Raw genomic sequence first — 8987 nt, forward strand, 5'->3', positions numbered from 1 at the left:
AGGTCAGTGGTAGAATGCTTTCTTGGGGTGCACAAGGTCCTGAGTTCAGTCTCCAGCACTGAGGGGGAAAAATAAAATTACACAGCTCAACCCAGCACACACAGCAGCAACATGGAGGTGAAGAGTTCAGTTTGAGTTCTAGGCCGGGTACTGACCTGATGTACTTAACTCGTTAAGTCTAGTTTCCTTGTCTATAAACAAGGCAGAATTAGTGCTGTTTTATATGGCAACGTGAAGATGGAATGAGATACAGAAAGTACTTAGAATAAAACTAAGCAAAAGTTACTCAATAATGAAATTTTATTACATACAATAATAAAATTCTGCTAGGTATTGTGAACTCAAAATTATACATTAAATAGTTTCTGACTTGCTTGCATTATAATATTAAAGAAGTATCAAAAGCCTAGTAAAAGTGAGAAGGTTTAGAGTAGAATCATTGGGAAAATGATAATAGTAATGCAGAGTCAAATCATCTAAAAATAATGTTTTTAAGAGCCTATATTTTGAAAAATGTATCAAGTTACACTTAGCAATTACAAACAGGGAAGGAAAGTCCTATTTTACTATAGAAATGCTGACATCCTTTTTAGTTAGTCCATTTTTGCAGTGCACAGTGACTACAGTCTTCGTGCGTTGTGGTACTACACATAATAAATCCTAATTCATTTTTATCCTCTTCCCTTCTCTTCCTTCTCTCCTCCCTCTTTTTCTTGGTCTCCTTCCCTTTTGCACAGGATCTGTCTCACTATTTCCCATTTACTATCTTTTATTTTGCTCTTCATTTATATTTTGAGTTTCTCAAGTCCATTTGTTCAAAGGTTTGGTTCAACTTCTTTCTTATTTATTTGTTGATTTTTTTTGTCTACTTGATTTGTGTGTTTTGGGACAATAGGACATTGAGGACCCCCACTATAATTGTACCAATGTTTATCTGATATTTTATGAACCAGTAATGCTTTGTGAAGTTGGGTGTGCTGGTGTTTAGAGCACTTATGCCTATAATTGTTATAATGAAATCCTTTTGTGAGCAAAACTGTTCAATCACAAACTCTTCTCCAAACAGTATATTTTTTCAAAATCTTTCTCCATACTATTTTTTCACTACATAGTCTCTTCAGAAACATTTAATATAGATGGTTGTGCTGGTTATAATCATGTGATGTCTACATGTACATCTTCATATCTAAAAGTAGGCAGGATTTCAGTGAAAACAGTTCTACCAACTGTTTTTTTTTTGTTTTGTTTTGTTTTGTTTTGTTTTTTGCCTTTTTCCTTTTTATCAGTACCAGGGATCGAACTCACGACTGCCTGCTTGCAAGGCAGGTGCTTATGCCGCTGAGCTAAACTTCAGGATTTATTTATACTGCAGAGAAGAAAAACTTAAAAGACAATAACTATTTTTGAAATGAATATTTTTTATGGGAAACAATGTGAATAATTCTAAAGAAATTCAAAAGAACTGTATCTAATTCAAGAAACCTTCTTCTGAGTACATATCCAAAATCAATCCACCACCTCATAAATACATCTATAATTCTAGGAGCATTATATTATTATTCCCAATAGCCAACATGCGGACACAGAGGAAAAACAGTACATGATTTCACATACATGGGCAATCTTTTTTAAAAATGACTAACACTATGATAATGGGTGTTTGAGAGAGGGAAAGGGAAGGTGTCATAAGATACAGTGTAGCAGATATATAGGATGAACAGATGTAGAGACCTAATATAAAACATGAAGACTGTAAGTAATACATTTGTGTTCAGATTTGTTATATAAGTAAATGTTAACTGTCCTTGTAATGCAAAAGTAATTTTGTTACCACATATTATATATAATTATACTTAACTTCAGTACAGTAACCATTTTACTATCTATATAAATTCCATAATATCATAGTGTAAACCTCAAACATACACAGTAAAGTTATGTTTGGGGAAAAAAGGTACTAGTAAAGCAAGACTTAAAAGAAAATTTACTTTGTAATCTGATGATTATGAGGAGTCAGGTGAAAGCAACTAGAATAAAGAGGCCAAAAGTTACATCGGTACTTGTACCGAGTTACTCAGATATATTCAGATACATATAAATACATATACACACATGCACACGCACAAATACTACTCATACATACACATACTTTATGATTAGGTAAGAAATATTGAGTAAATCACAAATGTATTAATTCAGCAAAATGAAGCTGTGGTTATTAAATATGCATTACATTGTATTCGTCTGGACTACAAATTGCTATGTGAATATACTACTGAACCTTGCAATAGTATTAAACATATGGAGACATCTGCTGTATCTCTGTAACAGCAGCCTGTGACAAGCACTATCAATGGATGCTAGTTGAATGACCAAATAATTTTATTTGAGAATGGGAGACAATCTGTACATGATATTGCACTTATCCTGAAATTCCTGAAATCAATAATATATTTTAAAGTAAGCATATAACATATGTAATCAATTTGTCATTCTTTCCTCATTAATAGTCATTCAAATAAGTGCCACGAATCATCAGTCAGTATGTGTTATATGAAGCCAGTTTTTAGCTTGGTTGGTGACATTCACTTGTATTCCCAGTCCCTCAGGAAGCCAGGGCAGGAGGATTCCCGGAACCAAAGAGTTTGAGACTAATCTGGGCAACACAGTGAGATCTCACCTTAAAAACAAAGCCTGACTTTAAATATATTCAGAAACAACAAATCGTTATTTCCATTCTATTTCGTTGTTAGACTAATTTCTGTGCGATAGCACAGACGCTGGGAGTAAAACATCATAGTTCAACATCCCAATAATCTCTTATAAAACAAAATTTAAACCAAATTGTTGTTTCATAACACTACGAACATAAAATAATACAATCAGTCATCTATGAAGATGACACTGACTTACCATCAATAAAGATGAGCTTCAAATTGTTTTTCTATGGTGAAAATAGACTTGTTGATCCAGCCAATTCTCTTGCCAAAGCTCCCTGCTGAACAATAGCTTACATCTGCAAGATGAGTGTTACCAGTGGTCACAGAAAATAACAAAATAGAATAATCAATACAGAAATAAAACCTGTCTTTTCCCCAAAGTATTGTGTGCTGATTCAATCAAAAATGAAAATTTAAAAAACTCAAAAAACATGCAAATACTGTGTAATACTTATATTAAAAAGTTCTATGTTTCTACTCATATACATTCATTGTGTTCTACATATCACTGATATACAAGTAATCAGAGCCTGACCTCTCCCCCTAACTAAAAATGTTCTCAGCTGTCTTAACAAAAATAAAGATTGTTTCTGACATGTGAAATCAGAAGTGCATAATGATAATGCGCAAAACATGAAAGCGTGCCAAGTTTATATCCCTCATCACCAGTAGCAATAACTGAGGAAATTACAGAATATTTTTGTTAATGTTAGCAATATTCTCAATAGCATTAAATTCAGTATGACTACAGCCAAAATTACTTTGACATTTCCCAGAATTCTGAAAAATACTCCCACTTTATATGAAGAAAAAGTGCTTCAGTTACTAGCTCCAGAATATATTCTTGTTAATACAGAGATTTTGTGATAAGACATTTATTTCTACTGATTTTTGATAATGGAACTTTGTTCATTTCTAGCTTTCATGGGAATTGAAAAAAGCCAATTAAATATTACTGGAATACATTGTTTATGAGTAAAATTAATGTTAGGAGCACTCTATTAGTTAAGAAAATAAGAAACTAGACTTAAACTGTTAAAAACCAGTGAAAGCAGTTAACGACTGGATAAAATTCAAACACAATCACAATACTAAGTGGTTATGATAAGAAAGGATATATTTGAAGGTTCCATAAAGCAGTATAAAAATAACAAGGCATAATACAGAAGCTCAAATAAGTCACACTGTTGATATTACTGAAACATTTTTCCTTCAGTTTTCCAGAGTTATTTATAAAAACAAACAGCTAAATTCTAACACAGCTGCTGTGCTAGAACAGGAAGGATGGGTAGGAAAGCACAGTCTCCTACCAAGGATGACAGGTGCCACCAAGATGAAGCTCGGAGGATCCTCTTGCAAGTAGAGATCAGGAAATCTCAACAGAACTGCTGAGAACCTCTGCTGAATGCCATGATGCACATCTACTGCCCCCTGTAAACAAACACATTTGGTTAATTTTAAAGTACTGTACAAACGCTGCCAGTCACAATTCCACTCTAATGGTCTTTAGGTATTTCCTCTTAACTCCATGTCATTTGAGTCCCTTACCACCATTGCCCACCCACTTATGAAATCTACATAACCTCCTCTAAACTTCAGATTCCTAAAGTTCCTCTTCATTTTGATTCCCCATGTTTAGAGTGCCTTGGAACACACTGAATGGCAGTCTAATAAGAAAGAAAAGGATGGAAATTGGTCACTAGGATACCCTGTGATCATATTTATAACAAGTTTTATAGAAAATGCTATGTATACTAAAAGGAAAGAAAACACAGCTTAAACTAAAGCCTACCAAGAGGAAATGTCATTTTGGATAAGTACTAAAAATTAAAACTAACAATGGCACATGCCTGTAATCCCAGCTCTCTGGAAATCTGAGGTAGGAGGTTGGCAAGTCTGAACCCAGCATGGGCAGTTTAGCAAGACCTTTGTGTCAACATAGAAAGTGAAAGAAGGGTGTAGCTGTGTGTGAGGGCCCGGGTTCAATCCTCAGCACCAGGGTGTGGGGTGGGACGAGCAACTGCCAGACAGAGGGACAAGAAGAGAATGGAAATTCTTAGCAAAAGGAGGACATGAAAAATCATGGAAGTGCAAAAGGGTACACAGAATCCTGAGAACTTTGCGTAGTTCTGAGGAAAATAGAAGAAGAGATGAAAAATGCAAAAGAAAAGCCTGCAGAGACTTTTGATTGGACAAAAGCTGGACTTGTACCCTCACTAAAGGAGTTAAGCCAGAACGACATGGTCTTTAAAAGGATCCTGGCTGTAGCACCAGAGAGGTCGGGGGACAAGAATCAAAGCAAAGGATTTGGTCACAGGAGACAAAGCCAGTCTATTGCTGTACAGAGAAATACAGTGACCCAATTCACTGCCGGTAACCATCAGGTCCGTTATTCAGTGGATATCAAGTTTCAATACACATTCAGAGAATATTAAGGATTTTAATTTATTTTACGAAGCTGTTTATGTGATATAAGCTCAGTGACATAGCAGGAACTTGACAGGCATTATACCAAGATGCCAAAATACTGTGGTAATAACGACTAGCTCTGAGGAGTAAGGCTATGGGCTATGTTTTTCTTTTCATTGTTGATATCTCCCAGATATCTACAGAATAAAATTAAAAATAAATCCTACAGCAATGTCTTGAAGTTTAATAGTTAAATAGTTAAAGGGTCTGAGCCAGGAGTCCTTGACAACATAATTGGCCATAAAGCCTGCTTTCATCACCACAGCCAATATGCACAGCATAATTATTCCTATATCAGGACACAACCATGGCCCATCTTCCTCTGCAATATCTTTTTTTACCCCAAACGCCTATGGAAACCCAAACTTCATCATACCACCAGCTACAATGATCTTACCTAGCCTACATATTTTTATAGTCAATCATATTTACTTTTTAAAAACTACTCTCAAGTTACCCAGTTCACTCATCCCACAATTTTTGTAAGAATAAACAGGAGCAAAATCTGTTCTCTTCTATAACATTTATACATTTATGGACGTTCATATAATTATACCACAGTGTTGCTTCACTTCAAATCTATGTATATAAGCACTGCTAAGGCAATTTCAAATATGCTGTCTCTGAAAAAGGACTTTTGTTATGGATTCTATCCTCCCAAAAATGCTGATGTTCTAGCTCTTAGTTCCATTAGTCCATTCGGGTGGACCCTCATGTAATAAGGCAGGCAAATTGATAAACAGGGAAAGCTGGACACAGAGACAGACAGACATCGACAGAGGACACCATGGAAAAGTAAAAGCAGACATCAGGGTGCATCCAAAAGCCAAGAAACATCCACAGCTGCCAACAAATCTCCAGCAGCGAGGAGCTTCTCCTCCACACTGAGAGGAAGCCAACCCTGCCGACGCTTTGATGCTGGATTCCTAGCTTCCAAAACTGTGATACAATAAACTTCTGTTGTTCAAGCCACCCACTTGGTAGTATTTTTTATCACAGCTCTAGAAAAATAATACACCTGCTGACAGAAGCCATGTTTTTACCCTCCTGAAAAGTCACTAAAAATATTAAAATATCCTAAACTGAGATTAGAAAGCAGAAATTTTTAAATGTCTTGCTGTTCAATCTTCAATATCACCTGTGCTATTTAATAGCTAAGTCAACCAACCTGGGGCCAAAAATCTCGGTGGAATAGGCAGGACTTTTCCTTCATTCTATGCAATAGACATTAACTAATCAAATGTATTGTTCTATAGATACTAGGACATAAAATAATGTGAAGTTACACAAATGTTTCTTTGCTTTATTACAGAGTTGTCTTATGCACTATTTGTAACTGTGAGGACAGGATTTACCCATTTGAAAAAGAAAGTATAATGAGTTACTCACTAAGGAGCAATGACATCACCAGAGCCCAGGAAGGTGCCCAGGACACGTATTTCAGGGGAAAGCCTTGCTCTGCCACTCACTAGCTGTATGACTTGAGCAAATTACTTAACCATGGTTGGGCTTCAAACACTTCATTAGTAAAATGGGAATTTTATCTTTTACAGTAATGAATTAACTAATATATAAAATGTGATTAGCATGTAATGATCATAATAGGGTTTCACTATGTATGTAAAAGAAAAATCCGTAAGTTAAGGACTTATACTTCTCTTGGATAAGAAAATAATTAAACAAGCTTATGTAAGAGCAAAAGTCTTGATTATACATACTGTATATAAAAATCTGGCCTTTGGTTAGTTCCTTATTATAAAATGCAAGACTTTCAGAATTTTTAAAATTGTATGTCAAAACTCAAAATATATTTGAACTTAATCTTAGAACTAAAGTACAAATAGAATCTCAGTGACTTGGGACTTTGTCACAGACAGAGTTAGCATGTGGTTTTCAAAATTCCACAGTATCACTCTTACTCCCTCAGATCACTAAACCTTAGTCATTCCAAAAAACTACCCTTGTACCTTACAGTGGCATCAAGGATAACCCTAGTAGTGTGGTTAAATCCACTGTAACCTGCTACAGGTATTAGTGACATGTTTGCCTCTTTATAAATATGAATCTTATAAAACACTTCTCTCAAAAAAATTAACTAGGGCTGGGAGTTGATCTCAGCAGCAAAGCATTTACTTAGTATACAGGCCCAGGAGTCACTCCCTAGCACAGAGAATAATAATGATAATAATAATAATAATAATGTAAAAGAACTTACTTTGGAAATTAGTTACTTTGAGAAATAGCTAAATAATGTAAAACTAAATAAATCATCAAAATTCAAAATGACCCATCATATCAAAGCAAGCACTTTACACTTTGACTACCAATTGCAATATTTTTAAATGGAAACTTGTCTATATTTACATATTAAAAACAATAAAAATTCATAATCCATTCAAGAAAAACTGCAGTTTTATACAGAAAATGATGGTATTTCTGTCAATATTTTATCAAAAACGGCTATTTTCACTGGTCAAATTTATTGGAAAATATACTAACAACCCACTTCTTGTGAGAAAGTTAAATAATAGTTTTTCTTAGCATCACTTAATAAGCTTTGATGAGTATACAAACATGGTCAAAACTATATTTTCAATATTAATATCAAGACCAAAGCATAATATTTTTAATATCTAGAAAACATATCTTGCCTTTCTAACTTTAACTCACACTTTGTTAGTTGAATTTTACAAATATGAACCTGTGTCTAGCTAAAATAAGTGGCTTCCATAAAGCCTCTTTATAATGCTTTTTTTCAAAGAGTTGCATACTGCTATGCAACTTTTTTTCTTTTCTTGGCTGAACTAGAAATTGAACCCAGGGCCTTGAGTCACACACCCTTCTTGTTTTCTTTTTTTTTTTCTTTTTTTTTTTTTGTTGTTGTTTTTATTTTTTGTTTCTCAGTGGAGACATGCTCTCACTCTGTTGCTAAACCACACAGATTAGGCTCAAATTTATCATTCTCCTACATCACCCTCCCAGAAATCTGGGATTACAAGCGTGCACTACCCTGGCCAGCTAGCAATTTTTTATTTGAAGAAAAATAAATTAACATATGCAATTTAAATAAAATGTTTTAGAGTATGGTAAAAAATTCTAAGATCTTATTTTTAAAGAACTGACTTGAAGCTAGAAAATGCCATACTCATTCAAAATACATATTAAGAATACTATAATTATGGTGGTCCCCATATTACAATTCCAAGAACTTTTTCAAAAAGTAAACAGCAATGGAAAACTATATGTATTCTCCCTTATGGTCTCACTATGGTAATATTGATAAAATCGTAAGGATATATTAAGAAAACATAATATATTAAATTTTGGTAAAGTACCGTGGAAATTATTATCCTTCTAAGTGCAGAATTATATCTTTCTCTATCCATATGCCTTAAACATGACAAAAATTCAATAAATCTATGTTGGTTATATCCTCTAAGATAAAAGAAACATAATTTTTCTAAGAATTCAGTAATGAGGAAAATCCTAAAGAGCTGAGGATTCAAAGCAGGACATGGGGAAATGTTCACAATATGAAAATTTAACATTGGCTAAAGACAATTCTGCCCTTTTAACCCAAAGAAAAACTCTGAATTCATAGCTATAAATTGTGTATTGATTGTCTCCATAGAAAACTTGCAACCACTGATAGTTTTGAAAACTTTTCAAATTGGATTAAAATTAAGTTACTAAGAAGTAAATAGAAACAGAACCTATATTTTAGACACCATAATCTTAGAGATACTTTTTTTTTAGTTTCATCTTCCTGCTGGAGCAACATGGGAAATTTTAATCAGT

General features: G+C 34.0%; 1 protein-coding gene across 14 annotated transcripts in view; it reads right to left on the minus strand.

Moving 5' to 3' along the window:
* The window catches only part of LOC106025699 (uncharacterized), a 142435-nt gene that overhangs the window by 113657 nt on the left and 19791 nt on the right, over window positions 1–8987 (minus strand). For all 14 annotated transcript variants that reach the window (XR_010046416.1, XR_002789110.2, XR_002789108.2 and 11 more), the window contains exons 2-3: window positions 4031–4151; window positions 2914–3016 (exon numbers count right to left, since the gene is read on the minus strand). The gene's annotated coding sequence lies outside the window, so the exon portion shown is untranslated. The remainder of the gene's footprint in view (window positions 1–2913; window positions 3017–4030; window positions 4152–8987) is intronic.

The sequence above is a fragment of the Cavia porcellus genome, unplaced genomic scaffold, assembly GCF_034190915.1.
Source record: "Cavia porcellus strain 051 isolate PalLab524CR breed Dunkin Hartley unplaced genomic scaffold, mCavPor4.1 scaffold_2, whole genome shotgun sequence".
In the NCBI taxonomy this organism is placed as follows: domain Eukaryota; kingdom Metazoa; phylum Chordata; class Mammalia; order Rodentia; family Caviidae; genus Cavia; species Cavia porcellus.